The following is a 20,028-nucleotide window of genomic DNA, read 5'->3' on the forward strand; positions in this document are numbered from 1 at the left end:
CTCCGAGGGGGGCGTGTCGGGGGCGGGCCCGGTCGTCGCAGCGTTTAGGGGGCGTGTCGGCAGCGTTTTGGGGGCGGGTCCGGGGGCGTGGTTACGGCCCGGGGTGGTCCGGGGGCGTGGCCGCGCCCTCCGTACCCGCCCCCAGGTTGCGTCCCGGCGCGCTAGCGGCCCGCTGGCGCGCAGGGATTTACGCCTCACTCTGGGAGACGTAAATCCCCCGACAAAGGTAAGGATGGGGTTTAGACAGGGCCGGGCGGGTGGGTTAGGTAGGGGAAGGGAGGGGAAGGTGAGGGGAGGGCAAAAAAAAGTTCCCTCCGAGGCCGCTCCGATTTCGGAGCGGCCTCGGAGGGAACGGAGGTAGGCTGCGCGGCTCGGCGCACGCCGGCTATACAGAATCCATAGCCTTGCGCGCGCCGATCCTGGATTTTAGCGGATACGCGTGGTTCCGCGCGTATCTACTAAAATCCAGCGTACTTTTGCTTGCGCCTGATGCGCCAGCAAAAGTAGGCCAAATCGCGCGGTTTGAAAATCTACCCCTAAGGGTTTTTCCCTTAGCCACAAAATGGGAGAAAAGCCTTAATGAATCTGGCCCTTAGTTACAAGAATATTCAGCAGCATGGCTTTGATGATGAATATCCGCGTACAAAATGCTTCTTAGCCAGATAAGCGTTATCCAGCTAAATCTAGACACGCTCAATAGCAGATCTTGACTTAGCTGGTTAATTTATCTGGCTAAGTCTTAATATTGCGACTTAGCCGGATATGTTATCTGGCTTAGTAGCACAGCTCCTCGATCCTCCCACTGCTTGTCCCCAAGTTAGCCAGCTACTGAACATAACCGTATTTTCTGCAGCCACTAGATAGCAGGATAAGTCCTACTTATCTGGCTATCCATTGTCTGAATATCAGACCCTCTCATGGTTAGCTGAGTCCCGAGGACTGGACTGAGAAGCACTGAAGTACAGACATGATGAAACAGATTAAGCAGCATGCTTGCACAGTATCACAGGGGGTAGGTAATCTCTCTCATGCATATTCATTGTGGATATCCTGAAATCCTGACTGGTTAGGTAAGCCCCAGATAGATAATCTCTCTCATGCATATTCATTGTGGATATCCTGAAAACCTGACTGATTAGGTGTGCCCCAGATAGATAATCTCTCTCATGCATATTCATTGTGGATATCCTGAAATCCTGACTGGTTAGGTGTGCCCCAGATAGATAATCTCTCTCATGCATATTCATTGTGGATATCCTGAAATCCTGACTGGTTAGGTGTGCCCCAGATAGATAATCTCTCTCATGCATATTCATTGTGGATATCCTGAAATCCTAACTGGTTAGGTGTGCCCCAGATAGATAATCTCTCTCATGCATATTCATTGTGGATATCCTGAAATCCTGACTGGTTAGGTGTGCCCCAAGGACTGGGTTGAGAAGCACTGGTCTGGAATGAATACACTATAACCTGGTATTGCTGTGGTATTCCTGTGGTAATACTTTGGATTGGTCACACTGTGGTCTGTTTTTGCTGGGATATTCCTGTAGTAACACGCTGATTGATTACACCAAGGGTTGGCAACTCCGATCCTGGAGTGCCTTAAACAGATCTGGTTTTCAGGACATCCCCAATGAATATGCATGAGACAGATCTAAATACAACAATACCCCATGCATATTCATAATCCTGGATATCTTGAAAACCTGGCCTGTTTGAGGCACTCCAGGACCGGAGTTGCCTACCCTTGGAATACACTGTAGACTGGTATTGCCATGGTATTTCTGCAGAAATACTCTGGATTGAACACATTGTAGTCACAATTCATGTATATTACATTCCTCACTCTCTCTCTCTTTCTCTGTACTATAAAAAAAAATGAGCTTCGACCAGTTTATTATTCCAGCTGGCAGTGGGAATACCCAGAGCCCATATCCATTCCTGATGGTTTTCAGATTGCAGGTGTACTGTAACTTTAACTAGTCAGAGCAATTAATGAGTCACCTCAGCCAGTTTTCTGATGAATTTGTTCATAAACAGTACAGAACACATAAATGTATAATGTCTACGATTTGGCATTCATCAAAGCTATCTTCCTCAGTGCACATTAGAAATTACTCCAGTACTCTACCTCGCACCAATGCCCTGGAGGGCTCTGTGAGTAAACGAGAAGCCCAGTCCTACCGTATTTAGAAAAGTTTAATCCATTGACGTTTACATGCAAGTGGAAATGTATTAGGTCTCCTCTCCTGTCTGCGAGGAATGCAACGATCTGACCTATTTTGTAGATTCAGCGTCTTTCCTTTTTAGTGACGGATGGACTATGTTCATTTAATAAGAACTCATCCCCGTTCCTGAACTGTGCTCGCCAGAATTATGTTACCCGTACATCGGCGTGAATGGAAACACATGGACCTCGCTTTGCATCTTGACACTGCACCTCCTTCACTTTGTCAAACCTTTGTATCTGTAAAAGATGAGTTTCATCTGTTCATTTAATGTTTTATAATTATTGAGAAAAACTAGAAAAAAAAAACAAAGGCCTCATTTACTAAGCATTTTTCCCATGGACACAGAATGGGGAGAAAAGCCTTAGTAAATGAGTGAACTGCCACTCCAAATACCTCCTCTGTAACCAATCTTTGTTTGTTTGTATATTGAGTTGTAACTATGAATGTCACTTTGTAAACCGTTGTGATCTATACATGGGGCGACGGTATATAAAATGTCTAAATAAATAAATTAGGCCCTAAGTTTGAAAGAAAATGTTGAATCCACAAGTTCATAGCTGCCGTGGGGTAAAACCAGAACTGTTCAAATGACACAGATCCAAGCTTGTGGGCCCTAAATCTTTCGAACAACATCGGGAATCTTGAACATTGCACTGCTTCTTCCTCAAGCAGGCACAAGGCAAAACTGTGAAAGAGGTGCACACATCTTTTAAGGCGAGTGTCCATCGGACCCAAAACCACACTGAAGCTGCTGTTTGCTGTGGTGAAGCCCCATTCTCTGGCTCTTCTTTTTCGGCCAGAGTGGGGCGTTCTGAGGAAATACTACTGGGCTGGTTCAGCACTGCTCACAGACGCCGAGCCAGTGCAGCCGTCTTGAAATCCCCAGCATAGTAAAATAGTTAACGATGGCAGATGAAGACCAAAATGGTCCATCCAGTCTGCCCAGCAAGTTGTTCAGGGTAGTAACTGCCACTCCAAATGTCCAGAGGGGAGCAGCTGCGTAATAGGAACACGAGCTCAATCAAAATAATAGGTGCTGGTGTGGGCTGGGGATGTTTCGTAAGATCCATGTGCATCACATGCATTAATAGTACCGCAGCAGAGCAGAGTAAGCATTTCAGAAGCATGACTGTCCACCCACCAGGGGATGGAGTTTGGCCAGGGACAGGACAGAGATGTAAGGAGCAAGGTGGCTTCGGGGGAGGAGGATGAAGCAGGGTAGGGAGAATAGGGTTCGAGGTGGCTGGAGGAAAGCCAAAAGTAAGCTTGGGTGGAGGAAAATGGTGATTGATTTGGCTGGAGAGGTAGGAAATCAGGGATTAATTTAGCTGTGGGTGGGAACAAATGGAAGAAGAGTAAGAATCAAATTTGGGAGGGGGCGGGGTGGAGGAGAGCAGGGATTGAGCTTGTGGAGTGAGATGTAGGAGAACTTGAATCAGACTGGCAGGGCAGAGGAGGACAGTGGGATCCAAGCTGAGATGGGGGAGGGAATGGGGATTAGGGATGTGCATTTCTTTGAAATGAATGTATTTTTTGGAATGAAAAAAACCAATATTTAGTTAATTTCAAGTGGAATAAATGGAATTAGCAGTGCCTCTGAAAACAAAAGTGTTCACATTTGTTTTCAGAAGTTTGTGCATGCATTTCATAGTTGAGAGTATGAAAAGCACTTTTTGCAAGCACATCAGAAGTTACCTGTGCAAAAATTGTGTTTTGAATATTATCCCCTATCGAATTCATACATGTGTGCACAAAATGTACCTGCAGGAAAAGCGTCATCAGTGGAGGCATTCCATGGGCGGGGCATAATTATACCCAGTGAGCACACATATTCAGCACTGTCCGGGTACTTTTGGTTGGAAAGGTAGCAGTCGTAACTTCCTCCAAGTATGTTCAATAGTAGAGAATATACGTAAGCCTTGCTGAATATCCAGGAAAGTTGTATGTTTCAGGGCATGGACTCATACCTGCAAGAAGTTTGTTCTACAGTGCCTTACTTCAAGGCACCATACAAATGCTGGGAAATAAAATAAATAAAGAGTAATTATTGATTTAAGATGAGGTTGTGTCCAGAGGGAGGAGTCAAGATGGCGGCATAGCGAGGTTGAGCGGTGGCATTGTCTGATTTTCATGGCTGAAATTTCCTAAAATATGCCTCCAAAATGAAAGGGGAAGATCTGAGTTTACTCCTCGGTAGCTCTCCCCTCTCCTATTCAACAACTGAAGATTACCCGCTTCATGTCCTCACCAGCATTTTCTCCAGGGGCTGAGGAGCCTGATGTGCGGGGCGGCGTGGGAGCGTCGCCCGTGCCAGCAGAGGAGGCACCCCTGAGTCCGGACCTCAGACAACCGCCAGCGCAGAGAACAGTAGTTGAGAATCCCGCTGGGGCTCCGAGGGATGATGTAACTTCCGGATCTGAAGCAGAGGGAGCGGCTCTCCGACCCTCGCCGCTGGAACCGGGTCCTTTGTCGGCGTTTTCCAGAGCGGCTGAAAGCGGGGCACGCCTTGACGGCCAGCCTCTGGATGTCGGGGAGATTGGTCTGGACGGTGCAGTAGGGTTTTTTTTTTACCCAAATTAACAAAGGTGTCGGTTGTTACAGTTTTGGCTGCAGTGCTACCGCCTCACCACCAGGGGTCCCTCTAGTGCTGGCTCTCCTGACAGGCTCAGTCCATCTCCTATGTCCACTCTATGCTCTGGGTGTGCCCTTATAACCCTGCCTGACAGTTGCCTCGGTGCTTCGGCATCGAGCTCACCTGGGCTCCCTGCTCTAGCCTTGCGCGGCCTTCGGGCCTTTCCTTTCCTTGCCTTGCGCGGCCTTCGGGCCTCCTTCCTCGTTGTTCTCACCTGGCCTACGGGCCTTCTGACCTGCTTGCTCTGCTTACGGTGTGTGGCCTACGGGCCTTCTGTGTGTGTGTGGCCTACGGGCCTTCTGACCTGCCCTGCTCTGCTTATGGTGTGTGGCCTACGGGCCTTCTGTCTGTGTGTGTGGAGCCTACGGGCCTTCTGACCTGCCTTGCCCCGCTTATGGTGTGTGGCCTACGGGCCTTCTGTGTGTGTGTGGCCTACGGGCCTTCTGACCTGCCCTGCTCTGCTTATGGTGTGTGGCCTACGGGCCTTCTGTCTGTGTGTGTGGAGCCTACGGGCCTTCTGACCTGCCCTGCTCTGCTTATGGTGTGTGGCCTACAGGCCTTCTGTCTGTGTGTGTGTGGCCTACGGGCCTTCTGACCTGCCTTGCCCCGCTTATGGTGTGTGGCCTACGGGCCTTCTGTGTGTGTGTGGCCTACGGGCCTTCTGACCTGCCTTGCCCTGCTTACTGTGCCCTGACCCAGCCTGAACTTAGACTCTGCTCATTGCCGCCTGCCCTGACCCAGCCTGAACTTAGACTCTGCTCATTGCCGCCTGCCCTGACCCAGCCTGAACTTAGACTCTGCTCATTGCCGCCTGCCCTGACCCAGCCTGAACTTAGACTCTGCTCCTTGCCGCCTGCTCTGACCCAGCCTGAACTAGACACTGCTTATTGCTGCCTGCCTTGACCCAGCCTGGAACCAGACACAGTTTCTAGCTTCCTGTCTCTCTCCACCTGGAGCCACTCTGCTGGGTGGTGTTCACGCCTCCTGACCGGAGCCCAAGCGTAACATCGGTGACAGCGGTGAGTTATTTAAAATCCCTTCTCGGCCCGCAGTTGTCACATTGGAGGCCCTGTGGGTCCTTGCGGTTGGCTTTGGGACTAATCTTAACACTTTGAATATTAAAACAGATCATTACACTACTATATTGCAGAAAAACCTTCAAGATATAGAAAACCAGGTTAATTTGATGTCTTCCAGAATTTCTAAATCTGAAGGAAATATTAAGCAAGTACAAGACTTTAACGCAGCAACAGTGAAAGACCAAGAGGCTATGGCCAAACGGATTGAATATTTGGAGAATAACATCAGACACCTTAACCTGAGGATTCTTCATTTTCCAAGGGTAGTTGGAGAGATCCCATTTACTACTCTGAAAACATTTTTTCAAGAGGTTTTGGATTTTCCTATGGATTCAGTACCATCAATAAACACTTGCTTCTTTTTACCTAAGCTTAAAACGCCAAATATACCAGCAGATATGCCATTTCAAAATGATTTAACTAATTTCCTTGAAAACTCTTCTATTGAGGTTATTGATAGAGGAACATTGCTAGTTTCCTTTATTTCTTCTATGGATGTAAATGCTGTGATGAAAAATTACTTTAGGATATATCCAATTACTTTTTATGCCTCATCTGTAAATATATTTCCTGATTTAGCTTCAATAACCCAAATTAGGCGTAAAGGATTTATAGCTATTTGTCAAGAGGTTGTTGCTTTAGGATTCTCCTTCATGTTGCGTTTTCATCGCAAACGTATCATAAAAAAAAAGGAGAAGAGTGCTTTATTTCTTTCACACCTGAACTGCTAAAAATGTTTGTAGAATCCCGAAAACTTCTCACTTCGTCCCCATCGCCTTCATAATTAAAATTAGTAATGCTGGAAGTCTATGTTAAGTCATTAAACCTTAGTCATATTTCCATTTGTATATCTCCCTGTAATTTCCTTTCTCCCCCCCCCCCCAAAAAAAAGCAAAGTATTCTGTTAACTAAGTGGAAGTGTTTATTGCCATAGTATTTGAATGTAACTTACATATTTGTAATAATTGTAATTTCTCACGAATTTCTATACAAATTAATGTTATGTTTGTTTGTAAAAATCTCATAAATAAAGAATTAAAAAAAAAGAGGTTTGTGCTGAGGCTGAGTAGGCCGTTGCTTGCAGAATTAGCTCCAATGCTGTAATAGGTACAGATCTGAACATGAATAACAAGCAGGGCAGTAGGATAACTTCCTAATTTAATGAACTTTCCCCAGGAGAGATTTATATTAACTTATGGTGATGATATACAAAACTAATCCAGATTGATGACTAAAGCGAAGTAGGGAAGGGTGGCTATGGAGAGAGTTTAAACCTTTTTTATGCTGAGAGGGAGGTAATGGAGAAATTTCAGAAACGCAGAATAAAAGCAGGAATCATTCTGCTCATGGAACAGGCAAGTGAAATGCAGCCCTTTAAAAATGTCCATTCTATTAGCCACAGTGCAAGCAGTTGGAGTTTATCAGCTGATGTTGATTTTTATCACAGCGAGGTGACTCGTATGCTCTGCCACTGATATGGTAAGAAACCTAGGTCTGGGCTGCCATTGTGCGAAAGCAGCCAATGAACGCACAAAGCAGAGACAGGGCTAGACACCGGCAGAAGCAGACTGCACAACATGAATGCACACCTGCTATATTAACTATGCAGTGCAAGACACAACAGAGTGGACAATCATAAACATCTGGCATGTACCACTGACACTTGTTCTCAGTTTGTAGGGTCACACAAAGAGTGTGGGGATTTTCTTTACAAAACAAGCGAGAGTGAGGTATTCTACTCATCAAGGCAAGGCTTTTCCAATTAAGTCAACAGGAAAACACAAATAAGAAGTCATTTATTATGCAGTTTAATCACAATTTGCAATGCCTAGTCATTCCCTGTGAAGCAAGAATATTTTTGACGTCTCAGTGCAAACAGCTGCTCTGTGACATCATAATAGCATCCTACTGAGCAGATACTCAAGTGAACAGATATGAGTAGCACCTTAATGGTTAAGGTAGTAGACTGTGAATCGGGGAAGCCTCAGTTCAAATTCTACTACCACTCCTTGTGACCTTCTGCAAGTCACTTCACCCTCCATTGCCTCATGTACAAACTAAGAAGATAACCTTCAAAGAACTATGCATGCCTCTGTATGGACTCACAGAGATCTACCATAGCTTTGTATAATCTGCATGTACCTGGTCCTCACAGATTATAAATTACACTTATGTCCACCCCCAATGTACACTTGTATGCTTTAGTACGCATGGATATCTGCAATACATTGAAAACGTACTTATTTTATAAACATATGGTGTATATTTTACGCACAAAAAAAAATAGAACTTGTTCATGCAGAACCCTGATTTATACATGGAAGTTGGTATATTTTGCTGATACCTCTACCAGTTCACCCAGTCCATCTCCAGTTCATTGAGACTCTCCTAGGACTTCACCCTGAACTCTTCGAAGTTCAGCCAGACTTAACAATAGCAGACAACAGACGAGACTGATATCAGTTATGCTAGATAATTAGCAGGTATAAAATTGCAGAATAAGTTGCCTAATGTATTTATGTAAATCTTTTGTAAAATAGCAGCACATGCAGACCCCTTGGCCCCGCCCTGGAACACCCCTAGACTGCCCCTTTTTTGCACAGGTAAATGTATGTAAGAAACCCAAAATATACATGTACTTTTGATGTTTCTAAAGTAGCATGTACAAGCTACTTACGCACATATGTGCTAACTTTACATGCATAACTTCTTTGAAAATTAACTCATTAGATTGTAAGCCTTCTGGAGACAGGGAAAATATCTACTTTACCTAAACGTAATCCACTTTGAAGTGCCTGAAAAGCAGAATATAAATAAATGACTGACCTCAGATAGCAGCACAGCTCATAACGAGTCCAAAGATGTCCTGACAATGCCCCCATCTCTCCAAAAGCCCGGGATGGCTGGGTTCCCTAATGGGAAATTTTGGATGGGGCTAGGTCAGAGGAGAAGACCTCTGACCTACCACAATGTCCCCAGAGAAGGGGCCTGATTCATTGTAAATGTCAGCATTGCTCTGGCTTCACCTGGCTGCTTTTTATAGTGAAGAAAAGATAAAGAATAATTTCTTTCAATTTTGCCCACAATAAGATGTAGATGGTTTGCTGTGCATCATTGCTTTAATAGTGTAATATCTGAAGACTTCCTGATTGGTAAAATACCTTAATATAAACCTTTTCTCCTCCATTATTGAGAACTAGCTGATATTATGACACTTCCATAAGAAAAAAAATAACTAGTAGGAAATAAACAAAGGCAGGTAACATGTGAACTAATGAAATAATAATTTCTGAAGGTTGAGAATGTTGACAATTAAATTACCACATAAATTGTTTTATTACTTACTTTCTATCTAAAATCATCCATGAAATGGAACTGTTAAATGCATATAAAAAGATAATTGCCACAAGAAGTAAATGCCCCAAGCCATCACTGTTTATAGAGTCCCAACTCCACATCTCTGATCTGTGGTACAGTGGTCTGAGCAGCAAACCAGTGCCCTCAAATGGCAGGAGGTCAGTACTGCAACAGAGACAGAAATTCATCCCCACCTCCCTTTTGTCCCTTTACCAGAATCCCTGCCCTTTAGATGCACAATTAACTGGGAGCTTTAGACCAGGATTTCTCAAATGCAGCCACCAGTAGTCTTTTTTGGATGAAAGTGTTGGCTAATGTTAACTGAGTGTTTTAGGAAAGTATTTGTCAATGCTGTCACCAGTAAGATTTGGTGGCCACACTCGGAGGCCACTAAAAAAATGTTGTTGTGAGAACCCAATAAGGATTGTGCTTATTGCTTTAGATATGCCGCTAAGTACTAGGAATATCATGTGTGCTTTTGTGAATGCAAGAAACGAGTGTTTTCCAACTAGTGCATGCAGTGTACATGACACGAACAGTAATGGTCGATATCCTGAAAACCAGGCCTGTTGGGCAAGGCTCGAGGATTGGGTTGGGGCTAGTACACTAAGCTCATCTTGAGAACAGAGCTTCTCAAACTTGTGTAGATGACATGATATCATAGCTGGTTGAGTTTTCAGGATATTCACAGTAAATATGCACAAGATAAATTAGCATAACTGAATTATCTCCTGCAAATTAATTGTGGATTTTCCTACAAAGTGGACTGGCTGTGAATACCTACGATAGGTTTGAGAAGCTCTGCTTTAGAACTATGGCTCTTTGTAATAACAGACTTTGCTATTTTAGTATCACTTTAGGTTAGACTGTGAGGACAGCACTTTTCCTATTATCTTAATTGTGCAACTGAGGTGTGTACTCTGGGCTGAGTATATTTTATTAGTTAGTGCTCTGAGTTTGGTGAACTCAAAGTATAAATTACAAAGTCCCCAGCTGGAGAATGAATTGGGTTTTGGAACTTGGCCTTGAGGCTCTTCTCTAGATTATTCCAATGCTCTGTGAAATATACTCTAAATTAATATAAAGGATCCAGTCAGATATATGCAAAGTCAACAACAATCATTAGATGTGAAGGCTAGTCTGTCATACCATCTGTATGCTGACCCCACATTATAACAAATCCAATCTGATACTTGGAAAATTGTGCCAAAGTGTAATCATAGGTCTGCCTATTCCTATATGTTTTTAATATACTTTATATATATATATAAAGAAGAAGAAGAAAAAGCATCTATAAGAAAAACTCATAAGCAGACTAAGCTGTTGCTCAATGGTGCTGTTTATTCTAATAACATGAAAGAGGATTATTGAGAATTATTATGCACAGAAGAGCATTGTTGTTATAATGTGATGCAAGGGTGCTGATTTTTTAAGTGGGATGCAGTATGATTGGTATGACTGAAGTATGAACGGTTTTTAATAGGGGTGATGGTCTAATAGCATATGCAATATATTTATAAGGAATGTAATAAAAGCTTTTTCATTGGAAAATGTATTTGAAAGTAGTTAAAAATGTATTGGGGTTGTGCAATATATCTTTAGTGTTATTGTATATACAGATATAAACGTATCTTATTTCCAGGTGCCAGTGGACTTTTAAAAGTTTAGAATTTATCACTGAGGTGCACAAGCACTAAAGAACATCTTTAGCGCAATATCTTTCTTTAATGGTGGTTAAAGCACTATTGTTTGCCAGCACTGGAAAAAACTAGAAACCTGACACTTTGTGCAGTATTTCAGACTGTTGCAGATGTGGACCCTTGGGCCAAGGCGGAGTTGGCGCAACCTGCAGGAAGAAGCCCTGCAGGGCCCCACCGTCGGCAGGTGGAACTGGCTGGAGGAGAGACCCTACTGGAGCTTCGCCAATACCAGCCCACGTTCCCCTTAGGGTCAGCCCTCGGGTGCCGGGGCCGGCTGGTCTCAGGTACGGGTCTCTGTGAAGGTGATGATCCATTGCGATGAAGACATTGCAGGCCAGCACGGAGAAAGAAGCAAAATCAGGGCAAGCAGCGATCAGGGCAGGCAGTGGTCAGATATGGTCAAGTTCAGGCTGTGGTCAGAGGCAGGCGGAATTCAATCAGAGACAGCAAGAAGGCAGTGGTCAGTGGCAGGTGGTGGTCAAACAACGTCAAGGTCCAGTCTGAGGGTCAAGCCAGAGATCCAAACCAAGTCAGAATCAGAACCAGTCCGAGGTCAGAGCTAGAAGTCCAATCCAAGGGAACAAAGAGGAGGATGGCTGGACAAGGATTCATGACCTAGGAACTTGGAACTTGGCACTCGAAAAATGGAACTTAAAACAAGACTTTAAAAATAAAGAAGGGCTCCAAGGACTTGAACAGTGAAGATGGGCATGGAGACTTGGAACTGGACTCGGCCAGGAACTCAAGACACTGGACTGGAGACAAGGAACAGGAAGCTTGGAAACCTGGAACTTGGAGATGAAAACAAAAACTTGTTGGAACCAAGAGACCAAAGGATCAGAAGATCCCTTGCGAAGGAAGCAGGAAACAGATTGAAGAACCCATTTAAAGGGCTGCAGGAAGGACATCATCAGGAAAGGCCGCGGGGCTTTTCCTGGGCAATCCCTTTAAATTATGAAAAGGGGCATGAGTGGGTGCCAGGGAGATGCTGCGGAGAGCGGCTGCCAGGCTCAGAAGATGTCAGGCCAGCGGAGTTTCTCTGCTGCATGGCTCAGCGGCAGCAGCGAAGGTCAGCAGTGTCTCAAGGCTGCACAGCAGGAAGTGGCAGCAACAGCGGTGTCTCACCACTGCAGGGGAGAGCAGCAATATTGCTTGGCAGCGCGGGGGGGGGGGGGGGTGAGTGAGCTACTCGCGGGCCTGTACCATGAGCAGAGATTGCAGCAATACGGATGCTAACCATACCGTTGAGTCTTTCCCAGCAGAGATGTTGATGTTTGTGTTGCATTCGGAGGATTGCGGGCCCGTTCCACAGCCTGCCACTCTTACCTCCAGCCTGGGCTCATCTGCACCACCTCCCGACACCACAGTCCCCTTGTGAGGCGCGGCCATCCACCGTGCCTGCTGACACTTTCTCATCAGCTCCTCGGCGTTGAGTCCTCCCCTGAGCACTGTGAGAGGCCACGCCACAATGGCTCTTCTTCGGCAGGAGACGCTGAAGACAGACAAGGGAAGACTGACCCCGAAGACAAGAACTCAAGATGAACCGGACTGCCAAAGAGGATCAGGAATGAGGTATAGGAACTCAGGAGTACACAGCAGGAACAGGAACCAGGAACAAAAATCAGGAACGCGATGGCAAAGCACTTCTCGAAGCGAGATGATCTATTACAGAGGCACTGGATGGGAGTAAGAGTCAGCCTTTTATAGGGCTGGCTTGGTGATGTCATCAGGGAGCACCTCTGGAGGTTTCCCGCTACTGGCCCTTTAAGGCTAGGGCAGCCAGAGAGCACGCATCCTAGAGGGGGGCCTGTGCCGAAGAAGAGCCATTGTGGCGTGGCCTCTCACAGTGCTCAGGGGAGGACTCAACGCCGAGGAGCTGATGAGAAAGTGTCAGCAGGCACGGTGGATGGCCGCGCCTCACAAGGGGACTGTGGTGTCGGGAGGTGGTGCAGATGAGCCCAGGCTGGAGGTAAGAGTGGCAGGCTGTGGAACGGGCCCGCAATCCTCCGAATGCAACACAAACATCAACATCTCTGCTGGGAAAGACTCAACGGTATGGTTAGCATCCGTATTGCTGCAATCTCTGCTCATGGTACAGGCCCGCGAGTAGCTCACTCACCCCCCCCCCCCCCCCCGCGCTGCCAAGCAATATTGCTGCTCTCCCCTGCAGTGGTGAGACACCGCTGTTGCTGCCACTTCCTGCTGTGCAGCCTTGAGACACTGCTGACCTTCGCTGCTGCCGCTGAGCCATGCAGCAGAGAAACTCCGCTGGCCTGACATCTTCTGAGCCTGGCAGCCGCTCTCCGCAGCATCTCCCTGGCACCCACTCATGCCCCTTTTCATAATTTAAAGGGATTGCCCAGGAAAAGCCCCGCGGCCTTTCCTGATGATGTCCTTCCTGCAGCCCTTTAAATGGGTTCTTCAATCTGTTTCCTGCTTCCTTCGCAAGGGATCTTCTGATCCTTTGGTCTCTTGGTTCCAACAAGTTTTTGTTTTCATCTCCAAGTTCCAGGTTTCCAAGCTTCCTGTTCCTTGTCTCCAGTCCAGTGTCTTGAGTTCCTGGCCGAGTCCAGTTCCAAGTCTCCATGCCCATCTTCACTGTTCAAGTCCTTGGAGCCCTTCTTTATTTTTAAAGTCTTGTTTTAAGTTCCATTTTTCGAGTGCCAAGTTCCAAGTTCCTAGGTCATGAATCCTTGTCCAGCCAGTGGTACTCCTTGTTCCTATTGCCTGCCCAAATCTTGTCTTCAGTCCCCTCTTTTTCCTTGTCCTCGCCTGGATCCCTGTCTTCAGTCTATGTCGGATTCCTTGTCAAGCTTGGACCTCTGTCAAGCCATGTTCCAGTCAAGCCATGTTCCTGTCTCAAGCCATGTTCCTGTCTTCAAGCCATGTTTCAGCATTCGTCATCCAAGTCTTCAGCGTCTTGTCATCATCTTCAGAACCCTCAGCCTCTGTCTGTCCTCATGCACGATCTGCTTCCAAGCGGCGGTCCGAAAGGGTTTTCGGAGTGGCCAGAGGGCTACCCAGAGACCAGCATGGTGCATGTTGGACGTCCGAGTATTCCTGTTCCAAGTCAAGAGTGTTCTTGTTTTAGCCAACACATGACCAGTTGTGCTCACCCACCAGTGACATGGACAACGACCATCTGCGCTCACATCGGCTGGCAGATATGAATGGCTTTAACCACTGCTAAAGAAGGATATTCGCTAAAGATGTTCATCCATGTTTGCGCATATCAGTGATAATTTCTAAGCTTCTAAAAAATTCATTGGCACCTGGAAATAAGATAAGTTTATATCTGCATATATATAAGCAATGTATATTTAAAAAAACATGTAGGCAGGGGCAGACCTATGATTATACTTTGATGCGATTTTCCAAATATCAAATCGCATTTGATATAATGTGGTGTCAGCATCCAGATAATATGACAGTCAAGCCTTCATATTTAATGATTGCTGTTGATGTTGTATATACAGTATCTGAATGGATCTTTTATATTCATTTATTTGCATTTTTTTCTGCTCTGAGAGGTTTTTATTTTTTATTTCTTTGGTACATATACTTTTAAAACGTCCAAAAAATTAGGGCATTAATTCATAAAACACTTTGGAAGTCTAAGTGTAGGGAAGCTCCACAGACAACATCTAGTGATGCTCTCCTCAGCCACCCCCTCTGTCATCTCCTCAGCCTCCTTCCTGGCTCTGCAGATAACCCTAACTCTGCTGTCAGTTTTCTGACTTTAGTACCTTAAATTGGGAACAATATGATATATGTATTTATTAAATTTAATTTCTTAAAAATCCTTCCACAAGTGCTCAAGATTAGGTCTACGTAAAAGCATAAAATTTAATCCAGTTCATGAGAAGACATACATGACATAAAAACCATCTCCTATTAACACAAACATGCTTAATAAACATAAAATAACAACATTTAACCTAAAAAGGTAAAAATAATATCGCAAATCTTGACAATAAAACCTTAGTAAAATCACAGCAGAACATAAACAAACCCCTAGCATAACCTCTACATAACTGCACAATCCCATAAAACCATCAAAGATTAGCCAAATCAATAATCAGCTAAAATCTAATGAGTAGAAACAACTGTCTCCTTCCTATCTATAAATAATATTGGACCACTCTTACAGAAAAACTCTTTAATAACTGCTACAAGCCATATCTACAGTGAAATAAAATCCCAACGTGCCCCTTCTTTAAATATCAACCCCTTTTAAACTCTATTTCCAAATAACCTCAGTTCCCTTGCTCTTCTGTGAAAAGGAGTGTCAGTTTTATTGACTGAAAAAAAAAGAAAAGAACAGCTTCATTCCCTTTCCCACATGAGAATATTGTCTCTTCCTATGTCAGTAAAATACAGTCAGAACTACAGCTGCCTGTCTGTGGACTTGATTTAATGAGATCTATAAAGCAGCCAAGATCTGAGGCTGAATGAGGCAAACCCCAGTCAGGTGATAGTGTTAACAAACAGCTGGAATCCTGGCAGGAAGCTGGGATGCCAAGGAGCCTTCAGCTGACAAGGGAACAGATTCATTCTTCTGCCATCTGCCAGCTGAACTTGGCTTTCTCTCCGGTTGGAGGTGGGATGCAAGAAGAGGGCGCCCGCTCAATTTTACAAGACATCGCGTAACCGAATATAAAGTTCTGCCATCTCCAGTAAAGTCTTGGCCGGGCTGTTCAAACGCACATCTTATGTTTGGGTTCTTTCGGCTCTTGTCTTTCCGGTCTTCAGGCAAGCCAGGCCTGCTGTTCACCATTTCTACCGCCTCCCCCCATATCAGCAAGCAGCCTCCTTACCTCTCTGAGAAATCCAGGACCTGAACTCTTTTAACTACAGTGTTCAGTGAAACTGGAATTTAAAAGTGATTGCTGTCTTGTTCCTTTTTTTTTTTTTTTTTGACTTGGAAGTTTCCTTTTGCTCTTTTCAGCTTTCACCTCATCCGGAACTAGGGCTGGGATTCAGCTCCATAAGTCATCATTCGCATCTACCCGGCAATTTTTTTCCCTCTATTTTATCTCTCGTCCCTGTCTCTCCCCCCCACCCCCACCCCCGACAAATGTGCCTGGTCTGGTCATTGCAGCAAATGTCCAGGGCCAGGGGCCATGCACCAGGGCTCCTTGCAGAACCCTGCAATCACGGGCCCTGTCTCCGGCCACGGGGTGTCACCATGGCCAATGACTACGCCTCCCTCCCACCAAGGGATGTGAGTGCTGCCTCTGCACTATCCCTAGCCCCAGCTAACCTGGCCAGTGGAAGTCCTGAGCCAGAAATCCAACCCAGATCTCTGTTCATGGCGGGGCACAGCTGGCCTGGCATCTTGTCCCTTGTGATGACTTTCAGCCCTCAGCCTAAGGTAAAGGAATCCACCTTCTGGTACTTTCTCACCTGCAAGTCACGATGAGGGACGCTTTCAGCTGTCCACAATGTCCGATTCCCATCTCTAAGAAAGTGGGACAGCGTAGTCCCAAAATGACAAGTGGCAGAATGTTTAGAGCACAGAGTTGAGACGCCCTGTCACTGTTTATTGGACAAGTATTTCTTCTACAGTGAAACTCGGGAGAGCTCCTTCTCAAGACAGCTTGATGCTTACAGGAAGCAAAATACACCACCTTTTAGAAAGTAATTTCACTTTAATGAGAACTAATTATACGTAAGGAAAATCATTTTCCACATGTTTTTTATGCCCTTGGAAGGGTTTAATGCTTTTGCGTCCTTCCTGTTTCATGGCATCAGTTTTCAAATGTTTCCCAGGGATATCACCCAGTGCCTGAAAACTATCTTTGTATTCCATTGCCATCTTATTCCAGGAGAAACGGCATTTCTCCATGATCTCTGGCGCACTTTTCATTTGTCCTGATTCTTTTTTTTTTTTTTTTTTGCTGTAACTATACTTATTTCTATTTTTCTGTATTACAGAGACACAAAAGTCAAATGCAGCATCTCAACTGTGCGTGATCCATCAACCAGACAAGGACTGTGCAGAACACCAGATGAGATTGTGCTGCTGCGGAGCAGAGGCAGCGCAGAGAGACAATAAACCCACGGCTGGTTCAAAAGCAGAATTACACACGTACAGTGGAGCCGAGAATAGAAACAGAGCTGGTCTGAGGAAAAGAATGGGTCAGATATACATCTTAAGATGTAAAATAGCGCAGCTGCCCCCTCAGCTGAACCTCTGCTTCCATTGCTAGACTAACCCAGGTTCTGCATGAGAATAAAAAGAACAAAAATAGATAAGCGGAAGCCTTTATATTGGACTAGCTTCAAGGAATATATATTGTTAGTCCAATAAAAAGGCATCTCTTTATCTATTTTTTCTCTTTATTTGTTAACCTTTATTTGCATTCAAGCAATGGGTCACACACATTGACAGGCTGAATACACTCATGGTATTAACCTTTGCCAGGCCACAGTATGGCACTATACAAGGATGAGCAGAATATTGTTAAAACGGGAAGCTTCTCTGCTCCATTCCTTGTCAAAATTTGCACGTAGAGGTGGGAAATATTGTACAATGCTGGACTGAGAATTCCCAGTTTCAATAAACCAACAAGGCACTCTCCTGCACCAGCTAATCTGAACTTCAAACATTAACTACCTGCCTAGTTTGTGTTTGAAGATTGAATTGTTCTGCACCTACTTTAAGACATCTCCAGTGGGAGTGTGAAGTTCGCATGTTGACCACATGCCTGCATTTTTGTCAATGTAAAGGAGGTGGGTGGTTTTCTCCTCTGTCGTGGCATTACGTGTGCACTTTTACCCAACCAAAAACCTACTTAGAAGGATTCAGTCATTCTACCCTGGTAACCTGTGATTTTACCCATGCAAGCCTTGGAAAATGTAGCCCTTAAAGCAGATTACTTGCCAGAAAATGCAGGTGAAGATCACGCATGTGCTAATTATTAAAAACGTCTATAGCCAGCCAAAAGAAAACATGTGAATTATGTAATATCGGAAGCAGTATCATGCAGTACCTCTTCCTCTCATCCCTGAGTCTCCAGTCTCCTCTTCTCTCTTATTTCTCTGAACATCCTCCTCTCTGGTTTTCTCCCCTTCACAGAGACCTTTCTATTCAGTCTGAATAACTGCTGTCCGCTGGCAGATCTGCAGCCCCTGCACCATGCAGCGCAGTCAGCCTGCTTGGATGTGAGCAATCAAGAAACCAGCCACAGGCCCCAAACACCGCTGCTGGGAAACAGACGACTCAGGCCTTCAACATCTGGACAGCACAGCTGGCAAAGACCACCCTGTGTGGGGCTGCAAGGGGCCAGCCCGGATGCTTAGGAAGTGCACCACTATCTTCAAAAGTCCAGTCAGTGCCCAGACATGCCGGATCAGAACACGAACGACCAACACACAGAAAAAACATAACCTTCCAAACAGCAAATACAATCTGTATCCCAGGAATATTGTTTATCCTTTTTTTTTATTTCTAGAAAAAAAAGGGCAGGAAATGGGAGATTTTTATTACAGCAAAGTTAAAGGTTCATTCATACAAATACTCATACACAGAGGAATATTTTATTTGGGTGAAACACAGCATTTCTGGATTTCAGTATTAAACCTATCCCAAATGTCAGTGCTCTTAAAGGGGCCGATGCAATACCGTGCACAGCATCTAGCGCACGGTTTAACATGCAACTGGATGCACGTCCATAACCCCCATACAATATGGGGATTAATGCGTCCAAAATGTGCGTCCAAATCACTATGAAGCTAATAGCGCTCGTCACATGTAAATTCCATGTAGATGAAGCTATTAGCTAATTCCCCTGGTGCAAAAAATTTCCCATGCAGCCAATGCGCCCATTGCAATGCGGCAAATTTTACGCCAGCGTAAAGGTATGCCACGCTCAAGGGCGCATTAAAAAAAAAAAGAAAAATCCTGCTTTCTGTGATTCTTCCTAATAGTATCATAGCAACACTAAGTAAGAGGAGCCAAATAAAGCAGATTTAGTTAAAAAAAAAAAAAGTTTTTGGAAAAAAAAAATTCTGGACACCCAATAGGCACACACACGATACATGGTCCAGGCCGTGTATCTTGTACGTGTCTATGCTGGTAGCACGAGAAAATGTACTCTCGTAGATTGACAGCCACCTCTCCTATGCGCCCAATGCTGCGGAGGCACCAGGGACGCACCACACACCAATTTTCCCTAGCGCTTCCTTTTTTGCGCCACCTCTCATTTGAATATTGGATCATGTGCCCAGGAGGAGTGGTTAGGCGCGCATTAGGAAAATGTATGCTTAACATTGAGCGCCCGTTTTCTGGGCACAAATATTGCATCGGCCCCAAAGTGTGCCATCAGGGATGAAGAGCCCTTAACCCTTATCAGTCTCCACCTGCCAGATGTGGTGACCAGAATTGTACACAGTACTCAAGGTGCGGTCTCACCAGGGAGCGATACAGAGGCATTATGACATTCTCTGTTTTATTCACTGTTCCCTTCCTAATAATTCCTAACATTCTGTTTGCTTTTTTGACTGTCGCAGCACACTGAACTGACGATTTCAATGTATTATCCACTGTGATGTCTAGATCTTTTTCCTGGGTGGTAACTCGTAATAAGGAACCTAGTATTGAGTAACTACAGCGAGGGTTATTTTTCTCTTTATGCATCACCTTGCCCTTGTCCACATTAAATTTCATCTGCCATTTGGACAGACAGTCTCACGAGGTCCTCCTGCAATTTATCACAATCCTCATGGGATTTATTGATTCTGACTAATTTTGAGTAATCTGTAAATTTGATCACCGCACTTGTCATATCCCTTTCCAGATCATCAATAAATATATTGAAAAGCTGCGGTCCAAGTACAGATCCCTGAGGCACTCCACTGTTTACCTTTTTTCATTGAGAAAACTGACCATTTAATCCTACAATGTTTCCTGTCTTTTAACCAGTTTGCAATCCACGAAAGAACATTGCCTCCTGTCCCATGACTTTTTAGTTTTCTTAGAAGCCTCTCATGAGGGACTTTGTCAAAAGCCTTCTGAAAATCCAAAT

General features: G+C 44.9%; 2 long non-coding RNA genes across 2 annotated transcripts in view; one reads left to right on the forward strand and one right to left on the reverse strand.

Moving 5' to 3' along the window:
* The window catches only part of LOC115089557, a 79,648-nt gene extending 67,076 nt beyond the window's left edge, over window positions 1–12,572 (reverse strand). Inside the window, exon 1 of the long non-coding RNA XR_003856163.1 lies at window positions 12,326–12,572. This is a non-coding gene — a long non-coding RNA (uncharacterized LOC115089557). The remainder of the gene's footprint in view (window positions 1–12,325) is intronic.
* A 249-nt stretch (window positions 12,573–12,821) lies between these two features.
* On the forward strand, window positions 12,822–18,445 carry LOC115089559. The gene is made up of 3 exons (XR_003856165.1): window positions 12,822–12,968; window positions 16,937–17,140; window positions 18,081–18,445. It is a non-coding gene; the product is annotated as an uncharacterized LOC115089559 (long non-coding RNA).
* The last annotated feature ends 1,583 nt before the right edge of the window (window positions 18,446–20,028 follow it).

Source organism: Rhinatrema bivittatum, chromosome 4 (assembly GCF_901001135.1).
Source record: "Rhinatrema bivittatum chromosome 4, aRhiBiv1.1, whole genome shotgun sequence".
Taxonomy (NCBI): Eukaryota; Metazoa; Chordata; class Amphibia; order Gymnophiona; family Rhinatrematidae; genus Rhinatrema; species Rhinatrema bivittatum.